At 43.2% G+C, this 22229-nt stretch overlaps 1 pseudogene; it reads right to left on the bottom strand.

Annotated features, from left to right (window-relative positions):
• LOC147089984 (CD209 antigen-like protein C) overlaps positions 1-22229 on the bottom strand; it is a 38672-nt pseudogene that overhangs the window by 11303 nt on the left and 5140 nt on the right.

The following is a 22229-nucleotide window of genomic DNA, read 5'->3' as shown; positions in this document are numbered from 1 at the left end:
GACTAAGTTTTGACTTGAGGAACTCGGAACCATGCTCACCACTTTCAGATTCGCAAAAGAGGGGGTTCGCAGCCTTTTGGCACAGCTTTCCGTCGTCACGTGGATTTGGAAACTTCTGGCGCAGCTTGTTTTTCTCTCTCAGGCGATGAGGCAGTGGACACAGCCTCGATGAGCGCTCATCATGACTGAATCCATTGAAATAACTGGATGTACATGGGGGAGTCCGAAGGTTTCTGGCCGAATGGTATGTCGAGGCCCTGACTGGCTAGGCCGGGAGTGTCCTTTTATTTCTCGCTCCCGCCTGGCTCGGTGGTTTTCCAGAGGGTGTCTTCTCCTTTGGCCTGGGTCATCGATGATCTCCCGACAACAGTACCCGGGCCACCCTCGTCATCTTCCCATCGTCACCGAGCCTTGCCTGGCTGAACACCGACCATGTCCTGAAAACGTCCTGGTCGAATTCCGAAGCTGCCGAGGTAGAAGAAGCGAGTTCCCAAAGCGAAGCGTAGAATCGTAGAAGAAGCGAAGCGTCCTGATGAAATTCTGAAGCGTTAAACCTTCCGAAGTGAAGCGTAGCGTCCAGTGTGTGTACTTATGAAAATCGCCCTGATGGACTTTTCAAATCCATAGTTATACCCTTTTTGGGACAGTCTTATCTCCCGCCAGATCATAGTCCTGTCTTTGTAATATTTTTGGCGGGCAGAAATCTCTGCAGGGGCGCTTTGTCTTGTAACGGGAGCCGGTGATAGCTTAACTGGCCTTCCTGGCCGATAATGTCTTTTACTTTGTCACCGTAACTCGGTTCGCATATTGATCAGTCTGGAGATTGCCCTTGATGGCTGTTAAACGGTCTTTCCTTTGTACAGTAAATGGGTTTAAGTGTTCATTCAATTGTCCGCCCATTTCTTGATGGGCCCCATCCTGTTACCTGAAACGGTCTTGTACTTAGAATCCAATTAATATGTATGCTCAGTTCCGTGAGTTTCGGCTTCCCGATACTGGCTTTCGCGGGCTTACTGTCCTCAATCCACAAGCCTGTCTGGCTTGCAGTAACAGAAATCAAATGGTCCCAGAAACTGATCACGCGGTCCGGTGGCCATTTTGTATGCCCCTTTTTGTCAAAGGTTTTTCTGTACAAGCTTTCTCTTGGTCAATAAACTGTTTTGTTGCGTGATTGAATACCTGAAAATTTCGAATCTTACAAGTTCAGGGGTTAATGAGTACCGTAATCTAGCGGTTATAAGGTACAATGATGTAGCAGTTATAGGGTATCCTAGTGTGACGATTATTGGATACACTAATGTCCAGGTGATAGGTTGCAGCCCTGTTGGATTTATACGGTATGATAGTATACGACTTATTTGGTACGTTAGTGTATGCATTATAAGGTAAAGAAGTGCCCAAATTATAGGTTATGGTAGTGTATGGGATATTGGAAACTGCACTATTGGATTTATAGGTTACGTCAGTGTATGGGGTATATGGTGCGTTAGTGTCAGTGTTAAAGGGTACGGTATTGTATGGGTTTTATGTTATGTCAGTTTAGCTGTTAAAGGGTGTGGTAGTGTTGGGGTTAAAATTTACGGTAGTTTAGGAGGTGGATGATACGATAGTGTACAGGTTATAGGATAGGGTGGTTTAGGTGTTTTAGGGTAAGTTAATTTGAGAGCTATGTGACTGGATTATTAATCCAAAGGCATAGATCGTTAGTCCAGAGAATGTGATTTCAGATTCCACCATGACAGTTTCAGAATTTGAAATCTGTGAAAAATATATGCTAGTCAAAGGCCGTTATTAAAAAAAGTGAGCAAAAAGCTGTTGGATTGTGGTAACAAGCCAACAGGTTCACTGATGTCCTTTACGGAAGGAAACACGCTGCCCTTACCCTGTCTGGTGTATATCTGACTCCAGTCCTAGAATGTCCTGGTTGGCTCTTAAATGTCCGTTAAATTGGCCTAGCAAGCTACTGAGATGTATCAAACTGCTACAATTACAAAAAAGAATGCTCTCCACCATCTCAGGGTACCTGGCATGAGGCAATATATACCCACATCCAGAGATAAAATCATTTATTTTTAGATATCCGTTTAGGCTTTCTAACTGCAGTTGCTAATTCAGTATGGAACTATACGCAGTGCTGTCCATTTCCATTATTCCAGCCCGATGGAAAACTGGCGCTCGCAGATCGGCCACTGCCTTACATTCCATCCGATATTGGTTAACATTGAATTCCGTGGAAATGAAAAGCGTACAGATTGTAAAACCACCGGCGATCCGCGGCGCCCATTATATCCCGGCGGTAAACGTGAATAATCACCCTAGAAAGCATTTTAAGCCCACACCCTCATCACAGAGGGTAATTGTAATGGTTTGGCAAAGGCAACAGGAAAGGAAAATTGGGCGAGAAGTAGAACGCGTGACCGATCTGTTACCGCCCATTTTATGCTTTCGAAATGAGTTAAAATTAGCTCCATAGTGTTTCTTGTAGAGTCAGACTGTGCAGACTAACGCCATTTTATTCCGGGAATCTGATCTGAGCCGAGGTCACTGCATCACCCAGATTCCTTGGAATATTGTTCTGAGTCCCCTCCATTCACTCACACCTCTCGGTACTCACTTAGGTTCAGAGAGCTGGCCTGTACCATCCACCCATTGCCAGGTGCCTTCGTTTCCCTCGTCCGTCATCCCAATCCAGTGTTGATCATATCCGCCCTTAACAAAATCCTTCATGGATGTAAATATTACACAGTTTATAAGATTATTATTGTTACTAGTAATAATTTTTTTTTAAACTGTGTGCAGGGCCGACGCTGTCTCTGTAGCACTGTTCATTGTTTATAAACAGTAAGGAAGGAGACAAGGCACCATAATACGCAGTGAGGTTTAAATAATGTTTTAAAGTATGTTGAGGTTTAGGAGGAAGATAAAGAAAGAAAAACGAAAGAAACAAACACAGATATAAAGAAAGAAACAACAAATGAAAGGAACAAAGGCTTTGCATTTTAAAGCGCATTTCACGACCTCAGGACGTCCCAAAGTGCTTCACAGCCAATGAATAACTTTAATAACTGATGTAATGAGCGGAATCGGAGCAGCCAGTTTGAGCACAGCAGGATATCATAGTCAGAAAGTTCGGTCCTTCAAGCCTGCTCTGCCATTTAATAAGATTATGGCTGTTCTTCTACTTAAACTACACCTTCCCGCCCATATCAATTGACTCTCTGAGTATCAGAAAAATATCGAACTCTGCCTCCAATATATTCAACGATTAAGCATCCATAGCTCTCTGAGGTAGAGAATTTTAAAGATTCACAATCTTTTGATTGAAAAAATTCTCCTCATCTCAGTCCTAAATGGCCTTCCACTTATTCTGAGACAGTGTCCAGTAGTTCTAGACTAGCAGCCGGGGGAAACAACTTTGCAAGCTCTACGCCTTCAAGCCACTTAAGTATTTTATATGTTTGAATGAGCTCTCCTCTCATTCTTCTAAACTCAAGGGAATATAGACCAATTATACCCAATCTCTCCTCATAGGACAATTCCCCCCATTGCAGGAATTAATGCAATGAACCTTCGTTGCACTTTTCCTAAGGCAAGTATATCCTTCCTTAGGTTAAGAGACCAAAACATTGTCAGCTGTGGATCAGTTGGTAGCAAACTTACCTCTGAGTCAGAAGGTTGTGGGTTCATCCTACCCACTCGAGACGTGAGCACGAAATCTGGGCTGACATTCCTGTGCAGTACTGAGGGAGTGCTGAACTGTCGGAGGTGCTGTCTTTCAGATGAGACTTTAAACCGAGGCCTTGTCTGTTCTCTCAGGTGGACATAAGAGATCATATGACAAGATTTTGAGTTAGATCACCAGAGTTACCCTCGGTGCCCTAGCCAATATTTATCCACCCATTAACATATAAAACGTATATCTGGGCATTATCACATTGCTGTTTCTGGGAGCTTGCGCCCAAATTTGCTGCCGCATTTCATACATTACAACAGTGACTACATTTCAAAAAGTACTTCATTGGCTGTAAAGCACTCTGGGACGTCCGCAGGTCGTCAATGGGGCTTTTTAAATCTTTGTGTATTTTTCTTTCAAAACTGCACAAAGTAATCTAGGTATGGTCTCAACAAGGCCCTATATAATTGCAGTAAGATTTCTTTACTCTGATGCTCCAATCCTTTCTAATAAAGGCGAACATACCATTTGATTTCCCAATTGCTTGCTGTAGCTGTATGTTAACTATCTGTGATTAATGCACATGGTCACACAGGTTCCTCTGAATAGCAACATTTCCCAATCTCCCATCATTTATAAAAAACCTGATTTTCTATCTTCCTACCAAAGCTGATAACTTCACATTTCTCCACCTTATATTCCATCTGACATGTTCTTGCCCAATTAGTTAACCTGTTTGTATTCCTTTGCAGCCTCTTGGCGTCCTCCTCACCAGTTACGCACCGACCTAACTTTGCATCTTAAGCAAATTTGGATACATTACATACAAAAGCAAAATACTGCGGATGCTGGAAATCTGAAATAATAACAGAAAATGCTGGAAATTCACAGCAGATCAGGCATCTGCAGAGAGAGAAACAGAGTTAACGTTACAGGTCGATGATGCTTCGTCAGAACTGGCAGAGGGTCACTGACCATAAACTTGCTGCCTGACCTGCTGAGTATTTTCAACATTTTCAGTTTTTATTTTGGATACATTACACTCGTTCCCCTCTTCGAAGTCATTGATACAGATTGTTAATAGCTGAGGCCCAAAAACTGATCCTTGTGGTATCCAACTAGTTACAGCCTGCCAACCACAAATTGACGCATTTATTCCTACTCCCTGTTTTCTGTCCGTTAACCAATCCTTAACCAATGCTAGTATATTTCCCCAATCCCTTGAGCCCTCATTTTGTGTAATAACCACTTGCGTGGCACCTTATCGAAAAGCTTTGAAAATCCAAATACACAACATCCCGTTTCCCCCTTATCCAGCTTGCTAGTTACAAACTCCAAAACATCTAACAGAATTGACAAACATGATAGCCCTTTCCGTGTTGACTCTGCCAAATCATATTATGATTTTCTAGGTGCCATGTTCCAACGTCCCCAATAATAAATTCTAACATTTCCCCCACTACTGTTGTAATTCTGTATTCTCTCTCCCTCCTTTCTTGAATAGCACAGTTACATTTGCTACCTTCCAACCCGTCGGGACTATTGTAGAATTTAAAGAATTTTGAAAGATAAAAACCAATGCCTCTACTATGTCTGTAGCCTCCACTTTTAAAAGCCACCGATGTAGTTCCAGGGAATTTGTGGGATTTAGTCCCATTAATTTCTCCAGTTCTATTTCTTTACTGATGCTAATTTCTTTAAGTTCTTCATTCTCACTGGACACATGTTTCCCCATTATTTCCGGAATGCTTTCTGTTTCCTGTTTCATGATAACAAATACAAAGTGTCTGCTTAATGACACTGGCATTTCCTTATTTCCCATTATAATTTCTACTGTCTCTGCCTGTAAGGGCCCCAGATTTGCTTTCACAAATCCCTTCCTTCTTACATACATATAGAAGCTTATAAAATCTGTTATTACGTCTCATTCTGTTTTCTCTCAATAAATGTCTTGGCCATCCTTTGATGAATTCCAAAATCATCCTAATCCTAGGACTTACTATTCGTATTGATAACATTATAAACATCTTCCTTTAATCGAATACTATCTTTTACATCTCTACTTAGCTATGATTGGACCACTTTTCCCATGGGGTTTTTATTCCTGAAGGGAATGTATAATCGTAATTAGATAGTGACCAGACAATCTGGCTAAGTGATGTTGGTTGAAGGACAAATATTAGCCAGGACACCGGTGAAACATTCCTTATTAGGAATTAGAATCTTCTTCAAAATAGACCACCTGAGAGGGAAGACGGGCCTCAGTTTAACATTTTATCCGAAATTCGTAACCCCTCTGACAGTGCAGCACTGCCTCAGTAGGGTCCCGAATTGCCAGCCTGGATTATGTGCTCAAGTCACTGGAGTGGGATTTGAACCCACGAGAGTGTTGAAACTAAACAAAGGATGGCAACTAAATGACGGGGAGAGCTGAGGGATAGACGGTTTCAGATCTTGCGGCCAATGAGCATAGCTTGAATGTGTTGGTGGCCCCGGACATAAATACAACGCGGTTTCATGGAATGGATGGAGAATAATGTACAGCGCAGTCAGGTAATAGAAAGAAGAGGCGAATGGGCCGATGCTGAACCATCAAAAAAAGTTTACTATAGTAGAAGACAAGAGAAAGGCTGCAATGCAGAGATAGATACAGATAGTGAAGGTAGAAAAGGAGTCAATGGCAGATAGACTGCACATCAGAATGGCCTTCTCTTTAGCAGATAATAGCCTTTGGCTAGCACACTCATTTGTTAGAAAAGCTGTATGAGTGTGTGTGTGTTTGTCTTTGCTCATTCACAGAATCACAGAAACCCCACAGTGCAGATAGAGGCCATTTACAGCCCATCGAGCCTGCACCGACACATATCCCACCCGATCCCCATAACCCCAACACATATCCCACCCTATCCCTGTAACCCCACGTATTTAATCCCCCTAACACTAAGGGTCAATTTATCATAGCCAATCAACCTAACCCGCACATCTTTGGACTGTGGGAGGAAACCGGAGCACCCGGAGAAAACCCACGCAAACACGGGGAGAATATGCAAACTCCACACAGACAGTCACCCGAGGCCGGATTCAAACCCGGGTCTCTGGCGCTGTGAGGCAACAGTGCTAACCACAATGCCACCGTGCTGCAGATGAGGGCTTCACTGCAATGACCGAAATTGATTGCCCAATGCTAGATTCCTTGAGAATGTTATGTTTAGCTAAAATTCTGAACTGCTGCGGTTCTTGCAGTGAAGATGCTCCTACAATTGTTAGATAGGAAGTTCCAGGATTTTGTCCCAGAGACAATGAAGGGTTAGCTATATATGCCCAATTAAGCATGGCATGTAACTTAAAGGTTGAGTTGGAGGTGATGGTGTTCCGATGCGCCTTCTGCTCTGCTCCTTCTAGGTGGTAGAGAATGCAGAATCAGGAGGTGCTTCTGAAAATACATTGGCGACCTGCTGCATTGCTTCCTGTAGGTAGTACACACTGCAGGCATGGTGCGCTGCTGGTGGAGGGGGTTGATGTATAAACCAGTGGATGAGGTGCTGGTCAAGTGGAAAACTTTGACATGGATAGTTTCTAGCATAATGATCGCTGTTGGAGCTACACCCATCCCGGACAGTGGAGAGAATTCCAACACACTCCTGATTTGTTCCTTGTAGGTTGTATGCAGGCTTGGGGAGTAAGAAGGTGAGACACTTACCGCAAAATACAAAGTTAATGTCCTGCTCCAGTAGACAGGGCATTAATATGGCTTGATCAGTAGAATTTCTGGTCAATGGTGACACCAATATTTTGAAGGTGGAGCTTTAGGCAAAGGCTATGCCATTGAATGTCAAGTGAAGGTGGTTAGACTCTGTTGTTGAAGATGAACATTGCCGTAGGCTTGTGTGACATGAATTTACTTGCCGCCTTTCAGTCCAGGCTTAATACTTGCACTGGTGCCTGTGAATGTATCTGTTTGTGTGTGTGTGTTTGTGTGTCTGTGTCGGTATGTGTCACTATAACGTGGTTATTAACTGGGGTGGGTTACGTATCGCATTGCAGGTGGAGCAGGGGTGGCAGAGACACTGGAAATCCAGAAGTATGGATTTTCACCACAAGCTGAGGAGTTTCAAATACACAACGTGTGTCTTTTGTATTTGACATTTTCCCCACCAGGAAGTCAGCCTGATTGAACTAATTGTCTTGCAGTTGGTTGGGGAGGACTCCATCGCAGCCCGCAGGAGCAGCTTGGTCCTGGGTGGGGGGAGGGTTTGATTCCTGAGGGTGTTAGATCTCTTGGCTCTTTGTATGGTGGGTCTGTTGGTGATGCAGCATGGGCTCTGGGGAAGCACTCTTGGCCCACAAGCAGTGCAGTAAAAGCACTAAATTGTACAAAACATTTCTCACCAGCTTCGGCTGCCGGATTCACCGAGACCTGGCAAATCCGGCCAGCCGCCAATACAGCAGGTTAAATCAGAAGCTGCCAGCCTCATTGAAACATTTCAATTGGCAACCCTTCTCCTGGGAGCGGGCTGGCTCGATGCCCCTTCTCCCATCTCCTTTCAACATAGAAGTGGGTCGATTGGAGATGGGCTGTGGTGTGGTTTCGGATTTTTGATATTTCAACTTCTGAGAAGACTCCAACCCATGGTGGATGTTTATATTCAGCCACGTGTGTCTTGCTCTCTGTGCCTGTGACTCTATGTGTGTGTCAGTGAGTGTGCGTGTGTCTGTACATGTGTAAATGCGTGGTATTATCTGTGACTTTGTTTCTAACCTTGTGCATGTGTGTGTGTCTCTGTGAGTGTGTCTGCATATCTATGTCTGTGTGTGTCTGTGTGAGTGACTGTGAGGATGTGAGTGTCTGAGAGTTCCTGTGTGTGTCTGTACCATTAGTATCACTGGAAGTCTTTTTAAAGTGTATATATCTGAATTGGGCGATAGTACAAAACGAGTGATGGTGAATGGGCCACGCATTTTACACTCCGCCAATGAAGTCACTAGAATGGACAACCTGATGGAGTGCAAAACTTGCGGCCGATTTTCTAACGCCCGTTTTGAGGGTTCGCCCAAAACCAATTGATACTCCACCATGCCGAGAAATTCTACAGGTTATATCTGCAACTTGCCCCCGATTGCAGAGCGACCGCCCGTGACAGACACCGCCCGATAACTGCCCAGCGGATGAAGACACAATTTTACCCAGGGGCAGGGAGAGGAAATTCCACTTCTTTGCCCCTCTGCACAAAGTTATTCATCCATTTATTTAATGTGAGCAAAAACCACAGACGGCCGAGTGCAGGTTGGGAAATTCCACTCCATAATCATTGCTCTTATAAAATTGATAGAGTTTATATTGTGACGCTGCTATGAAATCTCACCTGTTCCTGTTGACTAGTAATTACAACAAGATGGGATTCATGCCCAATGCAATAGTTCACACTTGAAGTCCAATTCCGTTTATCAGTTGAAAAGAAGTAACAACTTCCATTAAAATACTTCCATTCGTTTGGACACATTATGCCATCGCACTCTGTAATAAAAGAGGGTTTGTTTCCTCATTTCAATAGAAATACATACATAAACTGATTATATAAAGTGATGGAAGGATAGATAAATCTATGGACAGATAGAAAGATAATAGAGAAAATAATTATTAGCTGGATGTATAGATGGAGAGACAAATGGGAATCTAGATAGATAACATGATAATTAGGGAGATAGAATATAGATACATAAGGTTAAAAGTCAGTTTGGCGCGTCTGCAAAACTGGCAGCAGTGAATCGGTGGCCAGTTATAAACACACACCCGATTGTCTTTCAATGGACTTCAATATGGGGTGGGCAGCCATTCCATGACTGCGGGTTTATCTGTACACATCGAAGTTGCATTGCACCTCCAGAGCCAGATAGCAAGATAGTCAAACAGATAGGCAGAGAGACAGACAGACAGATAGAAGGATGGATGGATGGATGGATAGATGTGTAAGGATGCATCATCGGATTAATCGGTGGGGACATGGATGAATGGATGGCTTTGTTAACAGTTAGATGGATGGATATATTCCTGAAATATGGATGTTTATTATACATACCTTCTCCAGAGTGCCATATATTTTTCCTGGAGGTGTGTAATGTTGCTGTTCAGGGTCGTAAATTTCTCATCAATTTCCAGGCGAACAAAATATCCTCAAAATAAGTGAAACTTTTACAACTTCAAAACAATAACACAATATTTATATGATATAAGTAAGTAACCTTGGTTAAACAGCACAAGATATATTGCTTCACTGCTTCTGAAATCGTTTAAAAGGAATATAAAATCACAAATATTGACAGGCGTTTCAGAATGTCAAAAATATGGCAGCAATAGAGTTTAAAAAATTAAGGGGGAAAAGGATATCTCGAGACTTTACATTGCATCCAAACTGCTTTTTGGTATATGGTAATGTACAGTTACTTCATATAACCTGTTCTCTACATAATTGGGAACGATTGTTGTGGAAATTTATTCCATATTAAACCTGAAGTGTATCAATCCGGAACGCGCTTCACGGGGAAATGTCTGCATCGCATGTGTGCTGTTGCTGAGGTAGCGGTATTTGATGGGACAGTGTAGGGGGAGCATTACTCTGTATCTGACCCGTGCTATATTGGCCCTGTGGGTATTTGATGGAACAGTGTAGGTGGAGCGTTACTCTGTATCTGACCCATGCTATACTGGCCCTGTGGGTGTTTGATCGGACAGTGTAGGGGGAGCATTACTCTGTATCTGACCCATGCTATACTAGCCGTGTGGGTGTTGGATGGGACGATGTAGAGGAAGGTTACTCTGTATCTGGCCCTGTGAGTGTTTGATGGGACAGTATAACATAAGAGCATAAGAAATAGTAGCCGGAATAGGCCACTTGGTCCCTCGAGCCTGCTCCGCCATTCAATAAGATCATGGCTGATCTTGGGCTCAAAGCCGATTCCCTGTTCGCTCCCAATAACCCCTCACTCCCTTATCCTGCAAAAATCTGTCCACCTCCACCTTAAATGTATTTAATGACCCAGCCTCCACGGCTCTCTGGGGCAGAGAATTCCACAGATTTACGACCCTCTGAGAGAAGAAATTCCTCCTCATCTCAGTTCTAAAGGGTCGACCCTTTATTCTGAAACTATGCCCCCGAGTTCTAGATTTCCCCACGAGGGGAAACATCCTCTCTGAATCTACCTTGTTGAGTCCTCTCAGTATCTTATAAGTTTCAATATGATCACCTCTGATTCTTCTAAATTCCAATGAGTATGGGCCCAACCGGCTCAACCTTTCTTCATAAGTCAACCCACTCATCTCAGGAATCACCCGAGTGAATCGTCTCCAAACATCCTCCAATGCAAGTATATCCTTTCTTAAATAAGGAGACCAAAATTGTACGCAGTACTCAAGGTGTGGTCTCAGCAACACCCTGTACAGTTATAGCAGGGCTTCCCTGCATTTATATTCCAACCCCCTTGCAATAAATGCCAACATCCCATTTGCCTTTTTTATTGCTTGCTGTACCTGCATAATCATTTTTGTGTTTCATGTACAAGGACCCCAGGTCCCTCTGAACAGTAGCATTTTGTAATCTCTCTCCATTTAAATAATAATTAGCTCATTTATTTGTCGTGCCAAAGTGGATAACCTCACACTCATGTAGATGGAGCTTTACTCTCTATCTAACATTTGTTGTACCTGCCGTCGAAGTGTTTAATGGGACTGGTCAATGGAAGATTTACTCGGTACATAGTACATGTTGTACCTGTCCTGAGAATGGATGATGTGTCAGTGTGTGCAGCATTACTGTGTATCTACCCTGTGCTGAGCATTTCCTAGGATTATTTTGATGGGACAATGATATTGGATATCCTGGAAAGATATATGTTGGATTTCGTGGTGAGTTAACGGTTATCAGTGGAACTTCTTTGTGTCTTGAATCATCAGGTTTTCTAATATAATCAGGATGACTTTGAGCTTTGGTGAGGAGAAAGCGTGGCGTGCCTTTTGATATGTAAAGTGCTTGTGTCAGGAAATAATTGGCAGTAATAAAATGTAACTTTAGTTTTAGGGTAGTAAAACAGGGGTTGCAGATCCGTTTCAGGAAGTCTTGTAGAGGAGAACTATTCAGAAGTAAATAACTGCCAACTGTTTACATGAATATTCTGTTTTTAAAGGGTTTGGGAATAAATGTGTCATACAGTCTTATCTCGTACATTTTCCATTGATCTAGTCAAAACATGAAGTTTTAAAGGAGCATGGATTTCAACAGATTTTCAGAGTGCTCGAAGGATACAGAAATAAGAAAAAGACACTCTCTATATATAATTGGGGCCAATCACTTTTATGGTGTTTCAATAAATGCTATTCTGAATACTCGACTACGAAGTCTCGTGCTCAGTCGAAATGTGCTGTTTTGAACCAAAGGAGAAAAAGGAGTTTGACTGCTAACAAAGGACAACTCTATTAATTCCTCATACTCGTTTTGTCTCCAATGTAAACCAGGACGAATTAGAAAGAAATGATTAAGGGGAAAATAATCAAATTAATTTTACTGACCTGTTATTATTTGCGAAACAAGTGCTGCAATTAGAACACAACAGGTGAGCAGGAGGAGTTATGTCAGCAATTTCCAGGTGGCAGCTTTATCCGAATCTAAAATGAGAAATTATTTAGCGAATTAAAGAAAATGAAACAAAAGGAGTGGAATGTAAATGGATCTGGGCTGATCATTGAAATCATAGGATTTTGGGACACATTCAAGAGTAACTGAACTAATTTGCTTCATTTTTAATTTGTTGCTGATGTGCATCACAAAACATCTGTATAAGGAAAGAAAAGAACACTGAATTTATAATTTTAAGGACATGGATTTACTAATCAGGATAATTTTGTCACCATTTTGAAAATAGGAATTTCATGATAAACAGTTTAAGGGAGTGTCGGCGATACTGGGCTTGCTCTTTTTGGAAAGATAAACTCAGGAGGGTAATTTTTACTTTTATTTGGTGTAAGAAATGGTGATAACGAATACGCCACCCATTATACACCCGCCCATTTTATATCTTTGTTGTAATTAAAAATTACCCCCAGATATAGGGAACATTTTCAACGCACCATTCGGGCATAAATGTGATTTGAATGGAAATGAAAATTGGGCGGATTCTATAATTGGCAGATGCAGGTGATCTTGTAATTGGTAATAAAGAAATGGCAGTCTTACTAAATAGCTAATGTGTATCGGTCTTCACAGTACAGGATAATGATAAAATACCAGGGATACATGAAAAAACAAATATTGATCAAAAGTTTAGAATCATCTGGATTCATTATAAATTTAAAAATGTTGATCGAGATTAAGGAAACACAGATTTTGAGGACCAGATGGTTTCCAACCCAATGTATTATAAGAAGCAGTTTGAAAATTGTTGGAACATTCGTCAGACGTACCAAAAAAAATCTCTCGATTCAGGACGTATCACCCTGGTTTGGAAAATTGCCAATGTTACTCCAATATGTAAGAAGGGTAAGAGAGATATTCTCGGAATATATAGGCCCGTTACTCTATAATGAGTTGTGGGGAAGTTATTAGAATCTGTTATTCTGGACAGAGTGACTGGGCATTTGACTTTGTCTAATGAACATAGTTGGTTTTATTGATGCGGTAACTAATGTGGTAGATAAGGGACTGTCTATGGATGTTATGTATATGGACTTCCAGAAGGCATTCAACAAGCTTCCACTTGATATATTGGTAAGAAAAAATAGAGCGTATGGAATTGGAGGCAACCTACTGGCTTGAATAATTCAGGTGTTTGGATATAGAGAGTAGGTTAATGGTTATTTAATTAAATTGGCAGGATGAGACTAGCGGTGTCCTCAGGGACTTCTATTGGGATGCAGGTTTTCACTATATCTATAAATGAGTGAAGGAATAGAGAGCAGTATAGCTATGCTTGCTGATGATGCTAAGTACGATTTGGACAGGTTGGTTGATTGGGCAGAAACATGGCAAATGCACTATAATGTGGATAAATGTGAGGTTATCCACTTTGGTGGTAAAAACAGGAAGGCAGATTATTATTTGAATGGCAATAGATTGGGAGAAGGGGAAGTGCAAAGAGACCTGGGTGTTCTTGTGCACCAGTCGCTGAAGGTAAGCATGCAGGTGCAGCAGGCGGTTAAGAAGGCAAATGGTATGTTGGCATTCGTAGCAAGTGGGTTCGAGTACAAGACCAAGGATGTCTTGCTGCAGTTGTACAGGGCCTTGGTGAGACCGCACCTTGAGTATTGTGTGCAGTTTTGGTCACCTTACCTGAGGAAGGACGTTCTTGCCATGGAGGGAGTGCAGCGAAGATTCACCAGGCTGATACCTGGGATGGCAGGAATGATGTCCGAGGAGAAATTGTGTCGATTGGGCTTATACTCTCTGGAGTTTAGAAGATTGAGAGGGGATCTCATCGTAACCTATAAAATTATGTCAGGTCTGGACAGACTAGATGCAGAAAGGATGTTTCTGATGGCCGTGGAGCCCGGAACCAGGGGTCATAGTCTAAGGATAAGGGGTAAGCCATTTAGGACTGAAATGAGGAGGAATTTCTTCACCCAGAGAGTGGTGAACCTGTGGAATTCTCTGCCACAGAGGGCGGTGGTGGCCAGTTCATTAAATATATTCAAGAAAGATTTGGATATATTTCTTGAGGCTAAAGGGATCAAGGGTTATGGGGAGTAGGCAGGGACAGGGTACTGAATTTGGATGATCAGCCATGATCTCATTGAATGGCGGAGCTGGCTCGAGGGCCGAATGGCCTACTCCTGCTCCTATCTTCTATGTTTCTATGTTAGGTGGTGCTGGAAATAGTGTAGATGGGAGCAGAAGGTTGCAAAGGGACATTGTTAGATTAAGTGAATGGGGAAAGCTGTGGCAGGTGTACTTTAAGGTGAGAAAATGTGAGGTCATCCACATTGGGCCAAAGAAAGATAGATCAGAGTATTTATGAAATGGCGAGAAGCTAAGAACAGTGGAGATTAAGGGGTTCAAGTTCAGAAATCACTAAAATATACTAACGGGTAACAACAATAATTTGAAAGATTAATGGAATATTGGCCTTTATCCGAAGAACTTTAGAATGATCAAATTTTGTGGCACAAAAGGAGGTCATTCGGCCCATCATCCCTGTACCGGCCGAAAAAAAGCTATCCAGCCTAATCCCACTTTCCAGCTGTTGGTCCGTAGCCTTGTAAGTTGCAGCGCTCCAAGTGTGATAATGTTTTCTGCATCTGCCACCCTTCCGGGCAGTGAGATTCAGAACCCAAACACCCTCTCGGTGAAAAGGGTCTCCTCAAACCCCATCTAATCATTATACCAATTACTTTAAATATATGCACACAGGTTAGTGAATTTTCTGCGAAGAGAAATACGTCCTTACTATTCACTCTATCCAGAACCCTCATAATTATATACACCTCAATTGAGTTTCCTCTGTTCCAAGTAAAACAACCCCAGCCTATGCAAAGAAGGCTGGAATGCAAAGGGATGGAAGTTATGCTATAGGTGTGCAGAGCTCTGGTGAGATCCCATCTGGAGTATTGTATTCAGATCTGTTCACAACTCCTCAAGAAGGGGTAAAGTGCAGATTCATTAGAATTATACCGGGGTTAAAGGGGTTAAATTATGAGGACAGGTTGGACAGACGCGGCTTGCATCATTTGATTATAGAAAATGAGCGGGTGAACTAATTGCGATGTTTACGAAGAGTAAAGTACGTGATAGGTTAAATAGAGAGAAAGGATTTCCTCTGATGGGAGAGGCCACAACAAGGGGGGAAAATGTTACAATTGGAGCTCGGCCTTTCAGGGGTGATATCCGGAAGGACTTCTTTGCACAAAGCGCAGTGCCAATCTGGAATTCCTCCCCCAAAATCTGTTGAGGCTGGGTCAGTTGAAAATTTCAAAATAGGGATTAATGGATTATTGTTAGGTAAGCGTATTAGGTGTTACGGATTCAATGTGGTAGGTGGATTTAAGATGCAGATCAGACATGATCTAATTGAATTGCGGAACAGGTTTGAGCGGCTGGATGCCCTACCATTGACCTATGTTCCTTCCTATGTAACTGGCCTCAAAATGACAGTTTCACAGTCGAAAAGCAAGTTAAAAGGGGATGGTTCTAACGTACCTTGCACGGTGTAGTTCATGTTCTGCCCTTTCGGCTTAACATCATTATCTGCCTTGGTCACATTCTCCCCTTCCTTTTTCACCACCTTACCTTTCTACTTCAATTTCGCAAATACCAATTTCACGCTCTCTCTTGTCTGGTTCACCTTCCCCGCTGTGCTTTTCTTCACATCTGTCTACTTCACCACGCCATTCGCCTATTTCAGTTTCTCATCTGCCAAAGGGCATCGTTACTTGACCAGTTCATCTCTGTCTAGGTTAGCTTTTTTCTGGTATGAGTTGACCTTCAGGGATGCCTGGTACACCCTCGAATCAGTTCAGCGTACCTTCTTCATTTTCCATTTCATCTTCTCCCCATTCCATTTCACTTTCTCATCTGTGGAGTTGTAATGTTTGGCTCTGCAGTTCACTTTCTGTCCTGGCCAGTTCACTTTCTCAGCTCTCTACTTCATGTTCTCACTCATCTACTTCACCTTCTGAACATGTATGACTCACGTTATCAGCTTAGCAGTTCATCATCTCACTTAACTACGTAACTTTTCCCTTGTATACTCCAATCCGCTCATCTGTGTATCTCACATTATCACTTGTCTACGGAGATCGCCTCCTCACTTGTCTAGTTCTACGGCCCATCAATGTAATTCACTTTCTCACCTATTCTGTTCTGGATCCTGCTGTAGTGTCCGTGTGTTGATAAAGACACTGGTTCATAGGTATTTACTAAGCAAAGTCTGGGGGGGGGGGTTCTAACGGATATACACAATACACAGGCTTATATAGCCCGAGTGTCAATCACCGGCACCACAGCACACCTGGGGCTCTTAAAGGCACATACACTACAATTCCTCCCCTTTTAGCTAACCAGTACATCATATTTTAAGTAATTATTAATTACATATTATAAGCAAAATAATATACATTGCTGTAGTTAATTAATTATAAGTCAGTCTCTCAGGAGGCTTCCTGACTCGGTCTGGATAACGTAGTGGTTTCTGGTGGTGTAGTAGGTTCTTCTGGCAAGGCTGATTCGGCTTGAATGCCAGTGTCGTGTTCATCGGGTTCCAGTATCACCGGATTGGAGGTAGATATGGGTATCTCTACTTCATCGTTAGATGTATAGAGTGGTGGTGTAGGTTGTCCCTTTTCGGATGACTTTATGAGTTGGTCAGCATGGTGCCTTATTATGCTTTCTCCGATGTCCACGGTATACATCAGTGGTCCTAGTCGTGTGCAGATTGTTCCAGGCTGCCATTTCTCGGTACGGTAGTTCCGGGCCAAAACTTGTTGACCTATCTGGAAGATTCTAGTTTGCCTTTCATTCATGCCTTGAAACTGCCGGTTCTCCACGTCCCTTCTGATGTTGGGCTTGACCAAATCCAGCCGGCATCTTAGGTTTCTATTGAAGAACATCATGGTCGGAGTTTGGTTGGTAACCATATGTGTTGCATTCCTGTATGCGAATAAGAAGTAATCCACCTTGTGCTGAAGTTTTGTGTCTTCATTACCCATGGCCTTTATGGCCTTCTTGAAGGTCTGGACAAACCTTTCAGCCAATCCATTGGTGGCGGGATGGTATGGGGTGGACGTGTAGTGCTTAACCCCATTGTTTTTTAAGAACTTTCTGAATTCTTCGGGCACAAATTGCGGTCCATTATCAGAACAGATCTGTTCTGGCAGCCCATTCCTGGCAAATGTGGTCCTTAATACTGTGATGGTTTTTTCCGTGGTGGTGGAGGACATCTTTATTACCTCCGGCCACTTGGAGTGTGCATCAATCGCGATTAAGAACATTGAGTCCATAAATGGACCAGCAAAGTCGATGTGTACCCTTTGCCAGGAAGATGAGGGCCACTCCCATGGATGTAGAGGGGCTTGTGGTGGAGCGTTTTGGACCTTCTGGCATCCCAGGCAGCTCTTGGTCATTTCTTCGATGTCTCCAGCGATACCTGGCCACTCTACAAACGCCCTGGCTAGGTTCTTCATTTTCACTCCACCCAGATGCCCCTCGTGAAGCTCCTTTAGCACTTTATCCTGGAGTTTGGGTGGAATCACCACTCTGGATCCACACATCAAGGTTCCTCGGCACACTGACAGCTGTTCTCTTCTTTGCGAGCATGCTGGCAACAGTGGTTCGCCATTTGCTGGCCATCCCTTCACTGTTACATCGTAGACCCGTGAAAGAGTCGGGTCATTTCTCATTTCCCTTTCAATGGCAGAATTTGTTACTGGTAGACATTCCACTATGGTACAGTGGAACAGCTCCATTGGGTCTACTGTAGGTGCCTCTTCTACCATTGGCAACGGTAGGCGCGATAAACCATCAGCATTCCCATGATGTTTTGACCCTTTGTATTCTATGTTGTATTGGTGTGCCCCTAGAAAAAGGGACCACCTCTGTAGCCTTTGCGCTGTCTCAATGGGAACACCCTTTTTAGGGTTGAATATGGAGATGAGGGGTTGATGGTCAGTCAACAAGGTAAATTTTTGTCCGTGTAGGTAATGGTTGAATTTCTTTACTCCCCATACCAGGCTGCGTGCTTCCCTGTCGATTTGGGCATAGTTACGCTCAGCTGAGTTCAATGAGCGTGACGCAAATGCTATCAGCCGTTCCGAGCCATCAGGGAATTTATGCCATAATACTGCTCCTATGCCGTAAGGGGATGCATCGCACACGAGTCTGATTGGCAGTGCTGGGTTGTAATGAGCCAAAACTTCTTTGGACTTGATTAAGTCTTTGCATTTATGGAAGGCACGTTTACAGTCTTCGTTCCATTTCCAAATTACTCCTGTTTGTAGCAATTCATTAAGAGGGTGTAGAAGAGTTGATAAGTTCGGTAAAAATTTATGATAGTAATTTATTAATCTCAGGAACGACCTTAATTGTGAAACATTTTCAGGTGCTGGGGCCTTTATGACCGCCTCAATTTTTTCAGGTGACTTATTCAACCCTTCATTATTTATTATGTGGCCACAATATGATATTTGATTTCGGAAAAATTCGCACTTGGGGCGATTTGCTCGTAGGCCCCGTTCTCTCAGCCTAGTGAGCACCTGCTCTAAGTTGGTAAGGTGCTCGTTGTCGTTTTCTTCTGTTACAAGGATGTCGTCTAGGTAGCATTGAGTCCCCGGAATCCCTTGGAGGACTTGCTCCATAGCTCTTTGCCAGATAGCTGGAGTGGATGCTACTCTGAAAACCAGTCGATTGTACTGGTACAGACCTTTGTGTGTATTTATCGTGAGATATTTTTAGAGGCCTCTTCAACCTCCATCTGTAGATATGCCTGTGCCAAGTCAATTTTGGTGAAACGTTTCCCTCCGGATAGTGAGGCGAAAATATCTTCTATCCTCGGAAGAGGATACTGTACCGTGTGAAGGACCGGGTTTACAGTCACCTTGAAGTCTCCACAGATGCGAATTATTCTCTGTTCTTCAGATTTATCATTCTTCAATGCTTTCTTCATGACTGGGATGATGGGTGTTGCCCACTCGCTCCAATCTATTTTAGATAATACGCCTGCCTTTTCCAAATTCTCCAGCTCTGCCTCGACTGCTGGACGAATTGCGTATGGCGTATGCCTTAAAAAACTTGGGAATTGCTGCATCTTCCACTTTTATTGAGGCGGTGATGCCTTTCAAGGTTTCTAGTTTCTCTTGAAACACTTCCTTGGCGTTGGCCAAGATGTCTTTTAATCGTTCAGGTATGACGTCATCATCATTCCTTTCCTTACTGGTCACCGTCAGTGCCTGAATGGAGTGCCAGTCTAAACGTAATTTTTCTGATCCATTCACGTCCCAACAGCGGTGGACCACCATCTTGTAGAACGTATAAATACAACTTCTGTATTTCCTTGCCGTTGTATACAACAGGCACCCTTATTTTTCCTTTGGGGTATGCTTTCTGCCCCGTATATGTTTTCAAGATAATGGATGTGTCTTTTAAAGGTATATGCAGAAATAGCCGCTCGTAATCCCGTCGATTTATGATGGTCAGAGCTGATCCTGTATCCAGCTCCATTTTAACTGGGGACCCTGCTATTGCGAGGGTAACCCAAATGGTCTGGTAATCTTCTTTGGCAATCACATTATATAATTTGAGAGAGCTTAGTCTCTGGTTCCCGGAGTCGTTATCGCTCTTCTGGTCTTCGGAGCTACTGTCCGTCATCATTTGTACCTTTCTGTGCTTTTCCTTATTGATTCTTTTCCTGTTAGTGGATTTTTTTGTTTCCAGATCGGCACACACGTGGAATGTGTCCCATCTTTCCGCATCGCCTGCATGCTTTTTCCTTGAACCAGCAGTCCCTCTGGTCATGGGTGGATCTGCCGCAGTGATAGCATCTCTCGAAACCCTGTGTCATTTCATGGGTGCCGAAGTCCTGTGGCCTTTGCTGTATCTCTGCAGCTCCTATTGCACTGAAAGCCTTGTCCAGTGTTAAATTTTTCTCAGAAGATAGCTTTTTTTGTGTTTCTACACTTAGGGAATCGCAGATGAATTTGTCTCGCAGAGAATCTGCCAGCCCTGCCTCGAATTGGCAGTGTAGGGTATCAACAATCTCCTCAAAATTCTTGTCCATCAGTTCGGCTGGAGTGATTAAGTTTCGTTACAGCTTGTATGTCTTTGCACCCATTAGATCCAGAAGCACTGAAGCTTTTTTATCATCTTCTATTCCATTTGCGGTGCAATATACCTCCACTCTTTCCACATATGTGGTCCCATCCTCTATCTCGTTATCAAAAACATCAATATTGCCAGAATTAGGCATCTTAGAAAAGATATGGCGCTTCCCGCGCTTTTCTTTCTTTTCTGTAGAAAAGATATGGTGCTTCCCGCGCTTTCCCGCCGCTGCTGCCGATGACAACGCTGCTTACTGCGGTTTCCGTTTGTTTTTTTTAATTTACTGTTGGAGACTCGCTCCCGCCGGAGTTTTTGTCCAGGTCTGAACGCTGACCTGCTTGCCGCGCCGGCCATCTCCCGAGTGCTCCCTCCCAGTCCGTTATTGCTTGCCTCCAATTTCGCTGCCTGTCTCAGCTGTAGAGCCAGCCGCTGGAGCCCCAGCCTGACGCCCAGGAAGGATTTAGCGCAGTACCTGCCACCAGCTTGGCCAGCTGGTGAAACCACAGCTTCTCTCACTTCCTTGAGTCTTCAGGACGCCCAAGGAATCGATGTCCTTGAGGTGCTGCCGAATTGCAGGTAAGTCCGTTTCCACTTCATCGCCAATATAGTATCCGTGTGTTGATAAAGACACTGAAGACAGGAGTTGGTTCATAGGTATTTACTAAGCAAAGTCTGGGGGGGGTTCTAACGGATATACACAATACACAGGCTTATATAGCCCGAGTGGCAATCACCGGCACCACAGCACACCTGGGGCTCTTAAAGGCACATACACTACACCTGCCACTCAAATTATCTTCTCAGTTTCATAGTTCAATATCTCACATATATAGGCCTCCTTCTCCCTCGTAAAGCAATTTTTTGTTATGGCAGCCTGGAAGCTACCACGGCTACTTGCTCCTGAACTAGTGCATGAATTAGCAGCTTTATTGAATTGAGTTCAAACAGATTATAATGGTGCTATTTCAATTCTTGGTCTCTGGGCTGCTAGCTCAGTGCTATAACCACAACGCTACCTTCCCAACTGCCCTGCTCACTATTGCTCTTGGCTCCTTTACTTTCTCAACTGGTATTTCACCTATTACCCGTTCAGTTTGTCCTCTTACCTCAACACTTCACAAACTCAACTATCAGTTCACCACCTAACCTGCTTAGTTTAGCTTTTAACTTGTCTCTTATACGTTTCTCTTATTTTGTTCATCTTTTTCATCTGCTATTCATCCTTATCACGTGTGTCGTTCAGGTTCTTACCAGACAAGATCACGTTCTCAGTTGCCTAGTTCAACTTTTCCCTCATGCAGTTCACTTTATAATTGGCGCTTTAGGCATAGCAGTAAACAAAAAGAAGACAATGATCCATTCACTCTTCGCTTTTATCCCGCATCCGTGTTATCTAGAGATTTCAGGTACAACTGTGGAATGGTTGAAGGGGTTTATATATCTAGCATTACTGAACCATGTGTTATGTACAAGCATCCCAGAAGTACGATACCAAAGTACCCTGAGGTGCCAGGTAATGATGCCCATGGACAAGAGGATATGGTCATCGCATTGTTTGCTTCCAACAAAGCTGCGCCTTTAAAAGACTTGCATCACTCCATTTCTCCTGGATACATTAGAGACATGAACTGCCTCGCAATCACACCAGGCCAAAAATGATCCAGTGTTTCAGGAGCGTCACTGCTGCATCCACCATTTTCGGTCACAAATGTTCAGGTCAAAATGATGACCTGACAGCCTTTAAGGGCACGTGACCAGGCTTATCG

This window comes from Somniosus microcephalus, unplaced genomic scaffold, assembly GCF_052327205.1.
Source record: "Somniosus microcephalus isolate GS21.2 unplaced genomic scaffold, FLI_Smic_1.0 unresolved_chr4, whole genome shotgun sequence".
NCBI classification, from domain to species: domain Eukaryota; kingdom Metazoa; phylum Chordata; class Chondrichthyes; order Squaliformes; family Somniosidae; genus Somniosus; species Somniosus microcephalus.
Note: the sequence above shows the minus strand (reverse complement) of the source record. Positions and strands in the feature narration are given on the sequence as shown.